This window comes from Anomalospiza imberbis, chromosome 7 (genome assembly GCF_031753505.1).
Source record: "Anomalospiza imberbis isolate Cuckoo-Finch-1a 21T00152 chromosome 7, ASM3175350v1, whole genome shotgun sequence".
Classification (NCBI taxonomy): domain Eukaryota; kingdom Metazoa; phylum Chordata; class Aves; order Passeriformes; family Viduidae; genus Anomalospiza; species Anomalospiza imberbis.
The window spans coordinates 6,969,372-6,984,720 of NC_089687.1; the positions used below are offsets into that span (position 1 = coordinate 6,969,372).

At 38.5% G+C, this 15,349-nt stretch overlaps 1 protein-coding gene across 2 annotated transcripts in view; it reads right to left on the bottom strand.

The window, feature by feature from the left end:
- Positions 1-15,349, bottom strand: part of MGAT5 (alpha-1,6-mannosylglycoprotein 6-beta-N-acetylglucosaminyltransferase) — a 111,091-nt gene that overhangs the window by 81,824 nt on the left and 13,918 nt on the right. Inside the window, exon 1 of one of the 2 annotated variants that reach the window (XM_068195216.1) lies at positions 2,652-2,753. The exons of the other annotated variant lie outside the window; for it this stretch is intronic. The gene's annotated coding sequence lies outside the window, so the exon portion shown is untranslated. Of the gene's footprint in view, positions 1-2,651; positions 2,754-15,349 lie in introns of those variants that run through there. 2 annotated transcript variants of the gene reach the window in all.

Genomic DNA, 15,349 nt, shown 5'->3' on the forward strand with positions numbered 1-15,349 from the left:
GGAGGCATATGGTAACAGGAAACAAAACCACAGACATTGCAAGAATATATTCAAGATCCATGTGGAGGATGATGAAAATATTTAGTATAAGTTACATATTAAGCATTTATGGCTCAAGAAGTCCAAGGTCTAGGGTCCCATTAACTACTTAATTAAATTGGTGAACATCATCCCATGTGGTCAGTAATTCAGAGTAATACTTTCCAATGTTCCAAACCAGCCACCCTCTTTAACATATTTCACCCACACTCACATAGGAGAGATACTCAGAAACACCACATACCCACACTGCTAATGACAGGTGACAGAAGAGACAGAAATAAACATCTTTTATAGACTCTGGTGATTTCCATTAGTTCCTCCACGTTTATTTTGAGAATAAATTCCCCTCAATGCTCTGACAATGCATAATTAATTACATATATTGACAATGAGGTTAGAACATTAGTCAAGTGTTGTCACATTAAATATTGCACAAAAGTGCCATAAGGCTTTTTTTGATATTATGAAATCTGAAGATGTCCAAAAGAGATGTTTTTAAACCCACCCTTGTGCAGAGTCATGTTTAAGCAGTTTTTTACAGGAGTCAGCTGGCAGCTCAGTGCCTGTTACTAGCACACCACTACCTCCTAGCCCATATACATCCCCCAAAATTTGTATGCATTCACTTGATCAGGCTTTCAAATTGTACTTTTCTAACAACAGAATATGCTTCCTGAAGGTTGGTAAAAATGCTTTATCACCAGCAGCCACGCTTTAAATCTTGCACTAGGAATCTTCCATGTTTCAACAGCTGGCTGCATAGTGATAGTAAAGCAGAGAAACACTCCCTTGCATAACACTCTTTCTGCATTTTTATATAAGCACTAACCAAGAAGCACATACTGCTAGAGAACAAAATTATTTTGCTGCATATCAGATTTTTCAAATCTGATAAAATTTACTTAAACAAATATAATTTAAATATCTCATCTTGCTCTTCTTCCCCTTTGCTTATATGCCATCGAAACTTCAAATCCAACAAAAGAATAACCCACCAATACTTGGTACTTAGCAGAGTAGAAGCAGCAGCTCTCATTATTTAGTTTTTAAGTATTATAATGCACTAGAGGCAAAACTTCATTAGAAAAAATATCTCATTCTTCCCTGAAAGTCAGCCATTTCTGAGGCAACTCTCAACAGCCAAATAAGAACTCTTTCATCACTTTAGAATAATAAATTCAGTGGAGCAAAAAAATCAATACACAACATATACTGCACATGTGTATATAGTGAATAAAGAAAAAACTCCATACAAGACTTCTTGCAAAATCTGCTTTACAAAAATACAGAAGAAAACTACCTTTCAGACTGCATGATAATGGAAAAAAAAAATGGTAGATTGGCATTTTCCCCCACTTAAGTCAACGTTTCTATCTTTTTGGATGATAGGGAGAAGGAAGGAGTTTGAAGGACAGAGCAGGAACCACAAATAACCCAGATCTAACAATAGCAGTGGGTGAAAGATAAATGCTTACAAGTTTTATGAGCAAAACTGAAGTGACATTGCGAATACTGCAAGCAAATAAACATCAGGAAGATTAAAAATGCAAGCAAGCAAGACATAGAGAAATGTCAGCAAAACCACTAGCAAAAAACCTCCGCACACTACAGCCAATTCCAAGGAAGTGCTTTTTAAAGTACAACAGCAGAGAGTTTTTCCCTTTCAAAAAGAGAAAGGCGCCAAGACATCCCACAATTTTTATTCAAGAACCTTGACAAGAATTAATTTTTAAATTTAGTGTTGCATAACTCCAAAAAAAATAGTCATCCACCGAATTAAATTTACTTTAAATAAAAATATATTCACTAACATTTTCTATTCTTCCTCCTTTGCGGAAGCTGGTTTTTTTTTTTGCAATATGGCAAGAAAGTTTTGGAAGCTCAGGTCTGGAAAGAATGCTAAATTAAATCCCTGTTATGCAATTTTCCAAGAGCAAACAAATGGGACCAGCTACAACAGAGTAAAACAAAACCCAAACAAAAAAAAAGAATGAATTGAGGCAAAGAAGGAAACCCCTTCTTTCTAATCCCTAATTTTCAACAAAACACATTGCCTCATGTACCATTTACAACATAACCAGAATTCAAAGGAAATAAAATATATAGAAGTTGTAAGAAGGTAAGGCTGGTTAAAAATTCCAGTGACGCAGACAATGCATTCATCTCCGTTTGACCTAAGTTTTCAATTAAAGCAGGAGGGAAAAACTAGCTTTTCCAGCAGTATTGTTAAGGGCTAAATTGTCAAGAGGTTTTAAGTCAATATATAAAATGAAATTACAAGGACACATCACACTCAGGTAACATATATTTGCGAAACAATATAAATGTATAAATGCAATTCCTGTGAATCACAAAAGCCCCACAATCCTGACCATATTTTTCTGAAGCCAAATTGCAACCCTTATGTGTATTTTTCTGTCTGGAAAGTCAGATTCTAGGTACCTAAACACATCAAACTGGACAATATAGTATAGGCCTCAGAACAACAAAAGAGATTTTAAAAAAAAAGGAAAATTACCACAGCTCTCTCCTCGGCAACGCTGGATTTCACTGAGGTACATAGTGAACACCTCCTATCATAAAGAAAGGGTTTTTAAAGCCACACCTACCTCTCCAGACTGGTATTTGCACCGCAGTAAATCCTGCTCAAGGATTGGGAGACTTTGCTCCCTCTGATACCAAGGACAAAGTTCTGTCTTGTGCCCAGCAACCAAGCCATGCAACCAGAGACAGGAACGAGCAGATGGACTGGACGCACAAAGAAACAAGCACACGAAGAAACAAACCTCAGGAAGCGTTGCTAACAAGAGCGAAAGTCTCGTTTCCTTGTCCTGTGGTCGTCACAGCAGAGCAGAGCTCTCAGAAGAGATCTGAGAACGGCCAGGCTTTGCGGAGATTAAAGGGAGATTTCTCAGCCATGTCAGGGAGGAAGAAGGCAGAAAGCAAAAAGATGCTTTTCACAGAGTGGATCTACAGGCAAACCCAGCGTGGGCAGCCTGGGGGAGGTGGGGAACCTCCCAGGTCCTGCTGGGGGAGGACGATGGGGACAGGGAATGTGAAGCCAAAATGATGACATTTCAGAGGGGGAACAGGAGGGGAGCAAAGGATGGGCACGGGGAACACGGTCAGACCAACGGGTACAGGAAAATACAGGGAGCTGTCAGCACAGCAAGGCCAGAGAAAAATCCCTTTACACTAAACTGAGACTAGAAAGCGGGGAGGTGTGTTTGCCTGTTAAAACATTTATGCTACATGACAGGCTATACCTCACAGAAAGTGTGTCAAAACTCTGCAAGACTCACGCTTTCACGGGGTTTTCTGCCTCTTTATTCTTATTTTTAATATTCTCACATTCAGAATTTGGAAAGAGAGGCTGCTACTGTGGCTAGGAAAGAGTGGGAATGGAGATGAAAATAACTTCAAGAACACAAATTTTGATTTATGAGCCTAACAGAGGCTTACTGTGCAATATAGGATTTACACTCAAAAGTATGTCATTGCAAAATTAATACAAATTTACAGGTTTCTTTCTTAAATAAAAAAGGTCTGTTACTATCCACATTTAATCACTATAAAGGAGTGAGAAAAAAATCTGAATCTCAGCCAATACCAACATCTTCCTTTACTACAGAAGTGTGCCTTAAATGGAAGTAACACAAAGAAAAATAAGGGGGGTTTTGTCAGTCATGCCAGATGACTGTAAATTAAAAAATGCTCAGAATTTGTTAACAGTTTCTAAAATATTTTTCCTTCTAAATTTCAAAGAATTGATGTCTCAGAGGTCTATCTACAGAAGTGTTGTTTTTACTTTAAAAAGGCTTCTTTTTGCCTTTATCATTAAGACTTTTAAAGCAGAAAAGGTCCTTTTCCTGAATTTTAATGTATCCAACAGGTTAAAGAATCCTAGAGAGATCCTTCATGTTATGCAAAATACTGTCCTTGAAAATTTTTGTTGTTTCTACCCTTGAGCCCACAACATTAGGATTTCTTTTAATTAACTGAGAACTATAAGACAAGCGGGGAGGGGAAAAAAGTCACATCAATTATGGCAACTGTCAACAGCACAGCAAGAATTTTAAAGAAATCTCAACAAATATGTAAAGAGGCATCGAAGAGATTTATGAAGATGCCCAAATACCCAACTAAGTCCCACAGCATTTAATGAGACACTCCTGGGCAGTCCTGAATGTGTTTGAACACCTTCTACAAAGCAGACTCGGGGTATGGCTGAGCATAATTCACACCTGTAGTCCCCAGCAACGTCAGTGTGGTGTGGTGGGCTTTTGGCACCTCCAGAAAAGCCCACACATTTAAGTCACTTCTGATTATCTCCATCTGTGCACTTTTATCCCTGTAAAAAATTATCTCATCTCTGTTTATAGCTTAAACTTCAAGCTTAGACCTTGGGCTCACACATGGAGACAGGAATACTAACAGCAACCTATAAAAGAGTAGGAGTAAGGCTGGAATTTTTCAGCACCAGCTTATTTCTTCTTTCTCCCTCCCCACATCCTTCTTAATGTGTTAAAGAGGGAGGGAAATAAAAAAAATCTTCAGGATTTGGAATATTATACTTGCTACATTTGGAAATATAGATCATAGCTGTAACAAGAATTCATGAGAATAAGAAAAGTTTGAGATTTGAATACTGGTACTGAAAGTTATCTTTTCAGCTACTCTTTGTGATTTGCTTAAACATGGAAAAAAATTAAAAAGAAGAATCTGAAGCGAAAGTATATATATATATATATATATATATATATATATATATATATATATATAAACACAAACACACATACATGCACTCACATATATATATGTGAAGTCATTTTCCAGCACTTGACTTTTGAGAGAGTGGTCAAAATCTGTTTAATTGTGGTATTCAGGAAAAAAACATTATCACTTCAAGGACTATCTATCCCCAGAGAAAGTGTGTATATTTAGTAAAATCTTTCTTGGCATCATCTTCAGAACATTCATATTAACAGATGGAATAAAAATGTGTCTCACAGGCAGGACAGACAGGCAGGACAGACTGACCTTCCAGGACAGGACTCATTTACCCCACAGGCAGATGGGACAGCAGAGTTTAGGAACACTGCACATTTCTGCCTCCAGTTAGTTCAGAAAAGGTTTGTCTGGGCCAGTCACTCAAACCTGAAGATCTAACAGTATTACAACGTCCTCAGGTCCTGCAGAATCGTAATAAATCCAATAAATACAGATATCACAGCCAGGACTTGTGTGCCAAAATGCTGGGCCCCCTGCAAGGGGATTTATTGCTGTTTCAGGAGTTCACATTGCTTAGAAACGTGGTCCTCATGAACACGGGACAAGCCTGACAAGGACCCTGCAGAGGCTGCAGCAGGCAGGGACTGCTGCTGTGCTCCCTTAGAACTCATCAGCATTGCCCAGCTGATGGCACGGCGACAGTGACAGCCCACAGGACCCAGCCCAGGTTGCAGTCAAGGTAAGGAGAACAAGATGAGAAGACAAACCTTGGAAAGCCTTTTATCCTCTGCAAACTGAAGTAGATTTAGTTAACAGTAGAAGCAGGTGAATGGGTAATCACTGACAGGGTTGTCAAGCACTAGCACAGGCTGCCCTGGGAAGTGGGGGAGCCACCGTTCCTCAGGGATGGGAATGTCACACGGATATGGCTCTTAGGGACATGGTTTAGAGGTGAACTTGTCAGCTACAAAAAAAAAATCATCATGGCTTGCAGCACTTTAATAGGGCATAATTTTCATCAATCAGAAATCCATCTAAATGATGTTACTCAAAGTGAAAGTGCATTCATTTACAGTACAGAGAAAATGAAAACTACTATAACATCACCTCCACTCATGCATTTTTGTTCCTTTTTTTCTTTTTTTTTTTCTTTCTTTCTTTCTTAAGTAGTGAAAATAGCAGATAGTTTCATTTAGGAAAATAAAACATAATACACTGAGTGGTTAACCCACCCACTGAATGCACTTAGGTCTCTTTTTATAAAACATCTTTAACAATGTACTCCTTGAAGAAGTAAAAGAAAAAGTTTGACCCCAAATCAGCATTTCTCTCTTTACATTTCTGTTTTCAGCATTGTGTCTGATCTCTCCATCATCCTTAACCCCTACTGCAGTGCCTGGCAATGACCCATTGTTACAGCTTTGCAAAGTGACTGAGAAACTCCTTCAGTTTCTAGTTTTGAAAAAAAAAGATTGGGAAAAAAACCCAAAAACCTACTTTCAACTTCTAAAAAATCATTCATTTGGCTGAACACGAACATGGTGTTTCTCAGTACAAAAAGTGTCTTTGTTTTCCAGCACCTGTTAAGTGGTAGCTTGCACAAAAGCAAGACTACTTTTGACAGTGTAGGATTTCATATCCAGTTTTAAAATGGCAGTTGACCTCCCCTTTCCCTTCCTAAGTATTTAATTGCCTTAGTCTACTGACACACTGAGCCACCATCACATAAATCTCATCCAGCACACATTCAATACTTCTACTTTAAAATTTACTATTAAACTATAAGAAGGCATTTTATCTGTGTTCTGGTTTTAGATTTAGATCATGTTTTTCTCCATTGCTGCAATCTTTTTATTTGGCTTTGTGAGGGATTAATTTTTTAATTAAGTCTGTCACACAATTCAAGTAACTCAAACAAATACTACAATATTTGTGATAGTACTCACTGACACAGATGAGTATGTGGAATATACAAGAAACACATAGAGCAAATTTATCTTTAAATATTATCTTAAAGCAGCTCATCTTTTCATGGAGCACCATCAAGAGAAGTCTGTCCCTGTTTTCTCTACACCTCCCCATTCTGACATTCATAAAAATTAATAAGATCCCCCCAAAGTTTCTCTTCTCCAGGCTGGACAGTCCCAGCTCTCTCAACCTCTCATCCCACACCAGAGGCTGCAGTCCCTTACAGGTAACTTCTCCAGTCAAAAGTTACGTAGGCAAGACAACTCATTTTGACAGAGTGGAAAACCACTCAAACCTGAACACTTCAAACCAGACACAGCACCCAAAATGGTGCGCATTAACATGGGAATTCTAGAAGTATCCATAAACCTTGTGGCAGCAGTTCAGTTAATATTCCTGTTAGTATGGCATCATCCGTGAAAAACCAAATACTATTCTTCACGTAGATATTGTACTTGTAATACAGAGTAACAAAGTGGTAAACATAAAATGACTCAGGGGTTAAGCACAATTTAGAGTTTCAACTGCGTTAACTGTGAAAGTGTTTTAAAAAACCAAGGTATTTTGACGCTTCTCACACTTGAATTATACTATTACTACCATAAGCCTATGTTTGCCCATCTTGAGCTTCTTGATCTGCTGTAAGTGAAATATTTTCAACACAGTTGTAAATACCAAAGAACAGCATCAACATAAGTCTGTATGTAACCAAACTCAGAGTCAGCAACAACAGCAGCAGTAAAAGTCAAGCAAATGAGACACACTGGAGACATAGCCCAAGGTACCAAGCTGTTACTAAAACTTCCAAGATGAAATAAGTTTCATGCTTCAAATATCTATTCCAAGCATCTTACTTGACTTATGCACAGTTGGCTTTTACAAACAACCCATACAGATAAAGAATTTTGGAGCCATTACTACAAATCTTGCAACCATTTACTAGAAAAATCCATTAAAATCTTGCAAAACTTTTTCTTTTCCTCCAAGCAATAAGCATTCCTTCATCAACACAATTTCTAACATGCAAGTAAATGTATTTTGGCCTCAAATCTTGGCTGCCTGTATTTGAGTAAATGATACAAGTCTTTTGAAAATGCTTTGAAAGAACTGTATGTCCAGTATGAAAGAAAGGACAGACATAGACATTCTTCCACTCAACAGCTTTCCATAATTGCAGCATTTTATCAATGAAATTTTATACAGGTTACTATCAAACTCATTCTGTTTCCCAGACAGTCCCAGAATACATTGCAAAATATCATTAAGCAAGTGTTTGAAAAGCATCTACTTTCATCCCAAGTGATTAAAGACAAGCTTGGTCAATTCTCCTGTTTAAGTTAAGGCAACACCAGAATACAGTACATCTAATTTCAGGTCCCTTTTAAAGACCTTCCCACTGTCTCTTTTCAACAGTACCTTCCTCCAGGTACCTTCATCCTCAGAAAAGGATTCCAGTTTGTCTGAGTTGGCTTTATGAGTAAGACTACAAAGTTCTCTTTAAAATGCCTGTTTACCAAGTATCCATGTATATATGCACTCTTCAAGAATTTGCTGAAAGAGAGTAAAACTTGACTAGCACCTGTTAAATCACATGCAAGTCTCCATTAGTGTAATGAATGTGCTTATCTCATGCATACAAATTAAGTCAAAGCTATTCCCACAAACAGTCCCCTTTTGATACCTCAAAATCTGAGTTATTAAAAATAAATTAATTATCCAAATAACTTGAGTATCTACGCAGTACTGTCTCTTCTGTGTGACTGCTGCCAGGTAAGTAAAGAGCAGAAAGCTGAAGCTCTGTGTGATTTATACAATATTCAAATCAGCTTCATAAAAATGATTGAGTAAATTTACCAAATCTCTACAATTTCAGCTTTTTCAGATTCAAGAAACACAAGTCAATCAAATTCTGCAGATATTTGATATTATTTATTTCTATATTGTGAGAGTAAAAAAAAAAAAAAAAACAAAACCAACAAACCACAAATGATAAACAGGAACTGCAGAGGAAACCAAAGGGAAAAGGAAGAAAAGGAAGTAGATGTGGACAAGAAAAGGAAGTAGAAGGGACAAAAGAGGCAGTGAGAGATAATGTTCCCTCTACCCAACAGCTGTTGAAGAACAGTAGCTGAATTGATTTCTTCCTTAAACACACCCTCAGAAACTCTCAAGAGTTGCTATGGAAGGAAGCACGGGGGAAGAAGGCCCTGCAAAGTTCACCTTGATTTGCGTGGGAGAACTCCTGGGACCTGGCTGCTGTCTTTCACTGCTGACAGTGTCCCCAGAGCTGCACCTTTTCTGCCTTCAGAAGACGGGAGCATGACTGTAACTGGGTTCTAGGATGCAGGGATGTCACATCAGGCATGACATCTCCCACGTGAACGTGACATCCTCCTACTCCCCAGCCTTTCCCTTCAGCCCTCTTTCCAGAGAGATGAAGACCTCACCAAGCCATTAGGGGAGTTCTCTGTGCAATGGGAATAGAGCAGGCTTCAGTACACAGAGTGTGCATTGCAAGAGCTCTTTTGAGGCAGTAAAACTTGGGGCAGGGGGACCCACAGAAATTTACATCAAGCTCAGTCCAATACATGTCCTTTCACTGAAATGGGCAAAGCCTATCAATATTAGCATGCCAAGCCAGCAACAAAAACCCACACAGTTTAAACAATATTGTCAATACAACACGATATTACTCATACACTTCACACTTATAGTGCAAATTCTCATCTCTCCACCTCAGTTTGGCTTCCTTTCCCATCATAAAGGGCATAGAAAAAGGAAATAAAACAGCTACAGGAGCTAAAACCTTCCATATAACGTTCTAACATTCAAGCTACAATAGCCTTTATTTTTCTGCTTCCTTACACTTTTCACAAAGTTGAATAAAAACTCAGAGGTGACCTCATAAATAAGGCTGGTAAAGCATTATGGTCTCAATCTGTAGGAACAGGTGACAAAATGCTTACCTTCCAAACAGACACACACAGCAGATGGCAACCCCTCGCTAAGTGTGGATTTGAGGAACAAGGCTCTCTCTGCAATACCTTACAAACACGTGAAAGGTACTGCTAACAAGGAGAAAAACATCTGGAAGAGAGTGTTTATATATGGAACACAGCTGTTGAACAAGCAAACGGAAGTGTGAATTTGCATTTGTTAGTGTATCTATGGTCTGGCTGCTTTGCAAACAGCTACAAGGCAATGTAAGGAAAACCCAGACTGCAAGGCTCAGAACATTTTGGGGCTATGTGTACACAATGCTTTCCCATAGCTCTTTTAGAGCATGTGCACAATGAACAGCTTCAATGGGAGAGTTTACTTTCATTTAAATATTAAAGAAAGTAGCATTTTTTTAAACTTGTGCACACAGCAAATAATCATGTAGCAGAAATCCACAGCACAAGACAGTCTGAAATAAGCAAACAATCCATTGCTTTTTCTGTACAATTTCCAGTTGTCATTTTAAATTAAAACAGGAAGAATTTAAGGAGCTGTCTGTTTTCAGATGAAAATCCCATTCCTAAACAGGATTAGTTGGTAACCTAAAAATATCAGTCAGTAATCTCCAAAAGTCATAAGCTCATGCACCCCTATACCAATCACTAACTAAAAGAAATTGGGTCAGAATCCAAATCAGATCACACCAGAGTAGCATCAATCTTCTTATTTCAGAGCTGTCACATTTTAAATCTTTCACACAATTTCCACATAAATTATTAAAAACAGATGAGATCTGCCTCCAAACAGAGACTAAAAGTTACATTGTAGTTTATTGTGACAGTTAAAAAAAATACATATCTTCAGTCACTTAAGACCTACATCTCTAAATGCACCCCATCAAGCAAACAAACAAAAGTTATTTGATAGGCTGCTTTAGTTTCCTTAAAATGATCTGGGATTGCTGGCAGTTCTTCTGTCACTGCCATGGACTACTTTCCTTGTACATTCCCATACCTTATTTTCTATACGTAAAAAATAATAAACAGTATATAATACCTGGCAATTTTTGAAATTCATTGGTGTAAAGCCACACAATAAAATCACTGTCTCTCCTACAGCCTGGTTTCCTTTCACAATGACAAGAGTCTTCCAAGCTGCAGACTCCAGGACACACGTAAAGTATTTGAGCATATCACAATAACTTGCATCTGCAAGCCATTAGCTGCACTATTAAAGAAGTGGCCACTTCAGCTCACATTGTTAATTTCCACGTCTTGACTGACTGCCATTTGGGCAAAACCACAAATATCCAATGAAAGTATCTCACTGGTTCTGTGCTCCCAGAAGTGGCATCACAGACTTACTGACAATTATCACAATTTTTAATGGCTTTTAACCTTGGTGCAGTTCACTGACTGCCACTGCTGACAAGGAGAGGCAAGGAGTAGCTATGACCAGAAAATAAGTTTCAGCTACAACTTTTAGATAAAGGCTGACGCCACAATGAGAAGCAGCATGGTACTCAAGTCCTATGACATCTTCAACTCTAAAATTCACGCTTTATCTACAAACTTGTCACCAAAGCCAAACCAATCGGGTAGCTAATGGCAGCAAGACACTTCAACACTCTTATTTTAACTAATTTTATGGTGACATTTATGAGCTGTAATAAGCTATATGAATCAGTGTCATAAACCTTCATAACACATAACAAACTAGAGGGTAAAGTAAGTGGTTTGCCTCCTAATTAAACAATAGCTTAAATTCCTGCCATGCAGAATGAACCTCTTATTAAATATCATAATTTTTGACTTCTTACATAACAAGTTTCTGTCTATCCCTGGCTGAGTTACAATGACAATCACAAGTCTACAGACCAGCAATTCCTTTGGGAAGGGACATTTATTGACTGCAGTTTGAGAAAATATAGAAAATGTCATGAGAAAAGCCAAAGTTTTCACTCCTCCTACATAACCACCCAAAAAATACCCCAAAAACCCACATCCCAAAACCACCAAAATAACTGCATCAACAAAACCCTGCCCAATGATTTAACCAGTGTCTACTGCCTCATCTTTCCTAGCAGACAAAATCCCCACTTCCTCATGCGCTCTGAGCCCTTCAGAAAGTAAAGTACTGTCAGATAACCTGGCACATGAACAATGCTCTGTAGACATAGGGTACAACCAGCAGACATTTGTATCACAATATCAGTTGTGCAAATGGCATTGAACAAGCAGGGGATTTGTTTGACTTTGTTCTGCTTCTCTCTCCCTTGGATCAGTTTACTTGCAGTGGACCATCTCTGCTAATTTTAGCTGCAGTTCTCAGTCATTTTCAGCCAAATCCAAATAGTTTCTCAGGAATCCATACTCCCAGGCATGTAACATCACACTGCTTAACTCTGACAAACCAAGTTTGCATATTCTTGCTACAGGCAAAGCAGAAAAATATTGAGTTCTCTTCATACCACAATCTAGCAGTGATGCATAAAAAACAATCAAACCCTGCAGTGAAGAAACCTTCACTTCATACTCTCTTGTGATAGGATAACACAGCTATGAGAGGATAAAGCAAAACCAGCCAACACAAACTCAGTTTGAATGCAAGGCCCAGTGAAGAGCTGCGGGACCCAGCTTACACAGCCTGCCATGGGAAACAGGCATGAAAGGCCTTTTTCCTGCCAAAGTGGGCTGACAAAAAGGTTTGCCTGGACAGTTAAATTTTCTTGCTGCCACAGCTGTCAGAGAGCACTCCTGCGTGGCTTGTCACTTGTCTTCAAAAACTAGAAGTTCCACAAAAGAAGGTAAACCTATTTCTTTTCCTCTTCTCTCCCCATCTCCCCTGGAGCTACAAATTAATTTAAAAAGCTCAAGCAACTATAAAAGTCAGCAACAAGAGGCAGGGAAGAGTACAATTAAATAAACCCAGTAATGTAAAACCCAAACTGCAGGCAGACAATTGAACACAGTATTCCTGGGTTGATGTCAATATAAGGAAGGTTGAAAGAGCATTGTGTTACACAATCTAAGCCTTAGGAGTAAATTTCTTTACACTCATATCAACATAATAATTTTCCAATGCAGGAAAAAAAGCAGTTCAAAGTCCCAGCTGAAATATAGATTGAACAGTAATCTCATAACCTTTGTTATCTGTTAAAAGCTGGATGGACTTTGTTAATGTTTATAATGTTACAAAGCATTAGGCCTCCATGAATTGCTTACCTCATTTTGAAATGGGTACCAATGCTGATTCTTTTCAAGGAAAGAAGAAACTTCTAAAATATCTTGTCAGCTCTACCCAAAAGGCCTACAGAGCTCTTCAGTTCCAACAGTACTGATCCCATGATCCTAGAGCTGCTACTTATGGGTTTGTCCTTGAAGAAAATCCTGCCAGTGGCACAGCACCTGAAGGGGAGGAGTAACTCTAGAACATTCCTAACATTTCTCAGTAGTTACACCACATTTGTTATGAATCAAAACCTACTAATGCTAATGTCAGAATTATCTTCTGACACAAAATCCACAGAACTTTGTTACAACAACCGTGAAGAATTAATCAACTTTCACCAGCCTAACATCTTTCTTATCAACCGTATTTAAACAAAAAGTACTGCTTGTATAAAGTACAAACAGCCCTTAATAAGAGGTCAAATGAATCAACTTATAAAGACCCGTTTATTAAGTGTGTGCCAATATATGGTGGACACCTTATCCTGAAAATGTATTAATGGCTGCATGCCAGTCCTACTTCAAAGAAAGCTGCCATGCAAGTCATAACTAAGCCCTCCTCCTAATCACAAACATGAAAATTCCTTAACTATTGGAAATGTGTATTCAAAATTTAAGAGGGAGGGCAGGCAGACAAAAAGGGAAAAAAACCCCATGAAACCCATACAGGACTTATTTTTGCCAAGGGCAAAACCACCAGGCTTTCTCTAAAGGGCTGACATGACTCTGAACATTTTAGAGGATGAGGTTCTGGCATCATAATCAGCAAAAATGCACTAAGAACTTGGAAGTCAGAGACCTTCCACAACAATACTAGGTCATTTGAAAAACAATTATCGGAGCAACTATGGAGGAAAATGTGCGTATACATAAGCAAATAGGACTGGACAGAAGAAAACAGTTGGCAGAAAATCAGAGTCAAATTGGGAAATACGTTTCCTTCATTTTCCTCATTTCTCTCAAGTGGTTCATAACCTCTAATATATTTTGCATCTTTGCAGAATTGCTCTTAAATTAACGAGGATTTACCAAATGTTTTAAGTACATATTCTACCATAAGATAACTTATTCCAAAACAAAGTTAGTGGGTACTTTTGCTATCACTGTAACTAAGATCTGGGAGGAGAAAAAAGCCAAACAAACCCAAGAAGAAAGGGTTTTTGTTACCATAACAAACAACAGTGAGGTTTTGTCTACATACTTATTTGAAGGTCATCATAATGGGCCATAACAAAGGAATTGTTATCACCTAGGTTAAAATCTGATGAATTGTAAATAAAGATCACAACTGCTTATATTTGAGCTGAAGTACTTATGCTGCAAAAAAGTATACATCCACCATCTGGTGCACAGTAATTACAGAAATTAAAACCACATTTCTGTGGCCTGCCTTTAACAATTTTTACTGATACAGTAATACTTGATCTTCTTAGGGAGCATAATCTAAACTCATGCTGTTAAATGATCATAAGACTATGCAGTGCATGGCATAAGCAGTTCATTAAGCTGGAATCTTTAAAAACACTTGCTCCCCAGTATTAACGGAAACAGTTCCTGTAGGTTCACATCACGCCACTCAATTTAATCCACAGTCAAGGCAAGTTAATTTCACACCTGCTGAGCGATATGGTGATGGATGGCACCACAGCAGGTCATTAATTTTGTTTCCTTTTGATTAATTTCACACCATACACTGGACACAGTCTTTTGAGCTACGATGTCTAAGAGCAGGGCTTAATGCCTGCAAAGGGCTAAATCAGGTTTTGACTGCTTGCCAAAAGGCAAAGAACCCAGATGTGGTACAAGTGAAAGGGAGCTTCACTAGGCTTGGCACTGAACTCTGACATGGTTACAGGTGTGGCAGGACACTCTTACCAACCAGCATAATTTAAATGTGCTGTTCTTCAGTGTAGCCAAAAAGCAGAAATTCTGGATATACCTCACCTACAACTGAAAAGACAAAATTAGTTTTATTTGCCACACAAACCCTTCCATCATTTACTTACTCATGATATACCTAACAAGGTATAAATATTTACTAAGACTACAATATTTCCTGATTTCAAATTAAAGCAAAAAAAATCATGATCACACAGGATGAAAGAAGACGAAGGAAAAGTTAACATTCAAAGATGACAACAGCAGCCACTGTTGCCACCAGAGCAGAAGGGGAAACAGTGGGTCATTTTGTCATTCTAGTCAGTGAAGACATCTGGGGCCCTTGGAAGCCTCTGGACCCACAGCAGAGGGTCCAGGCACAGCAGAGGGCTGAGCTGAGCCAGCAGCTCGCAGCTGAGGAACAGCCTAATCTCACTGCACTCATCCTACTGCTCCAAGCCACCCAGCCTCACACCCTCCTTTGTGCTACATGTGCCAAGTCACCAGATCCCTCGATGAGCTGATTCAGCTCATGAAAACAAAAGAAGCCTTTTTCTTAC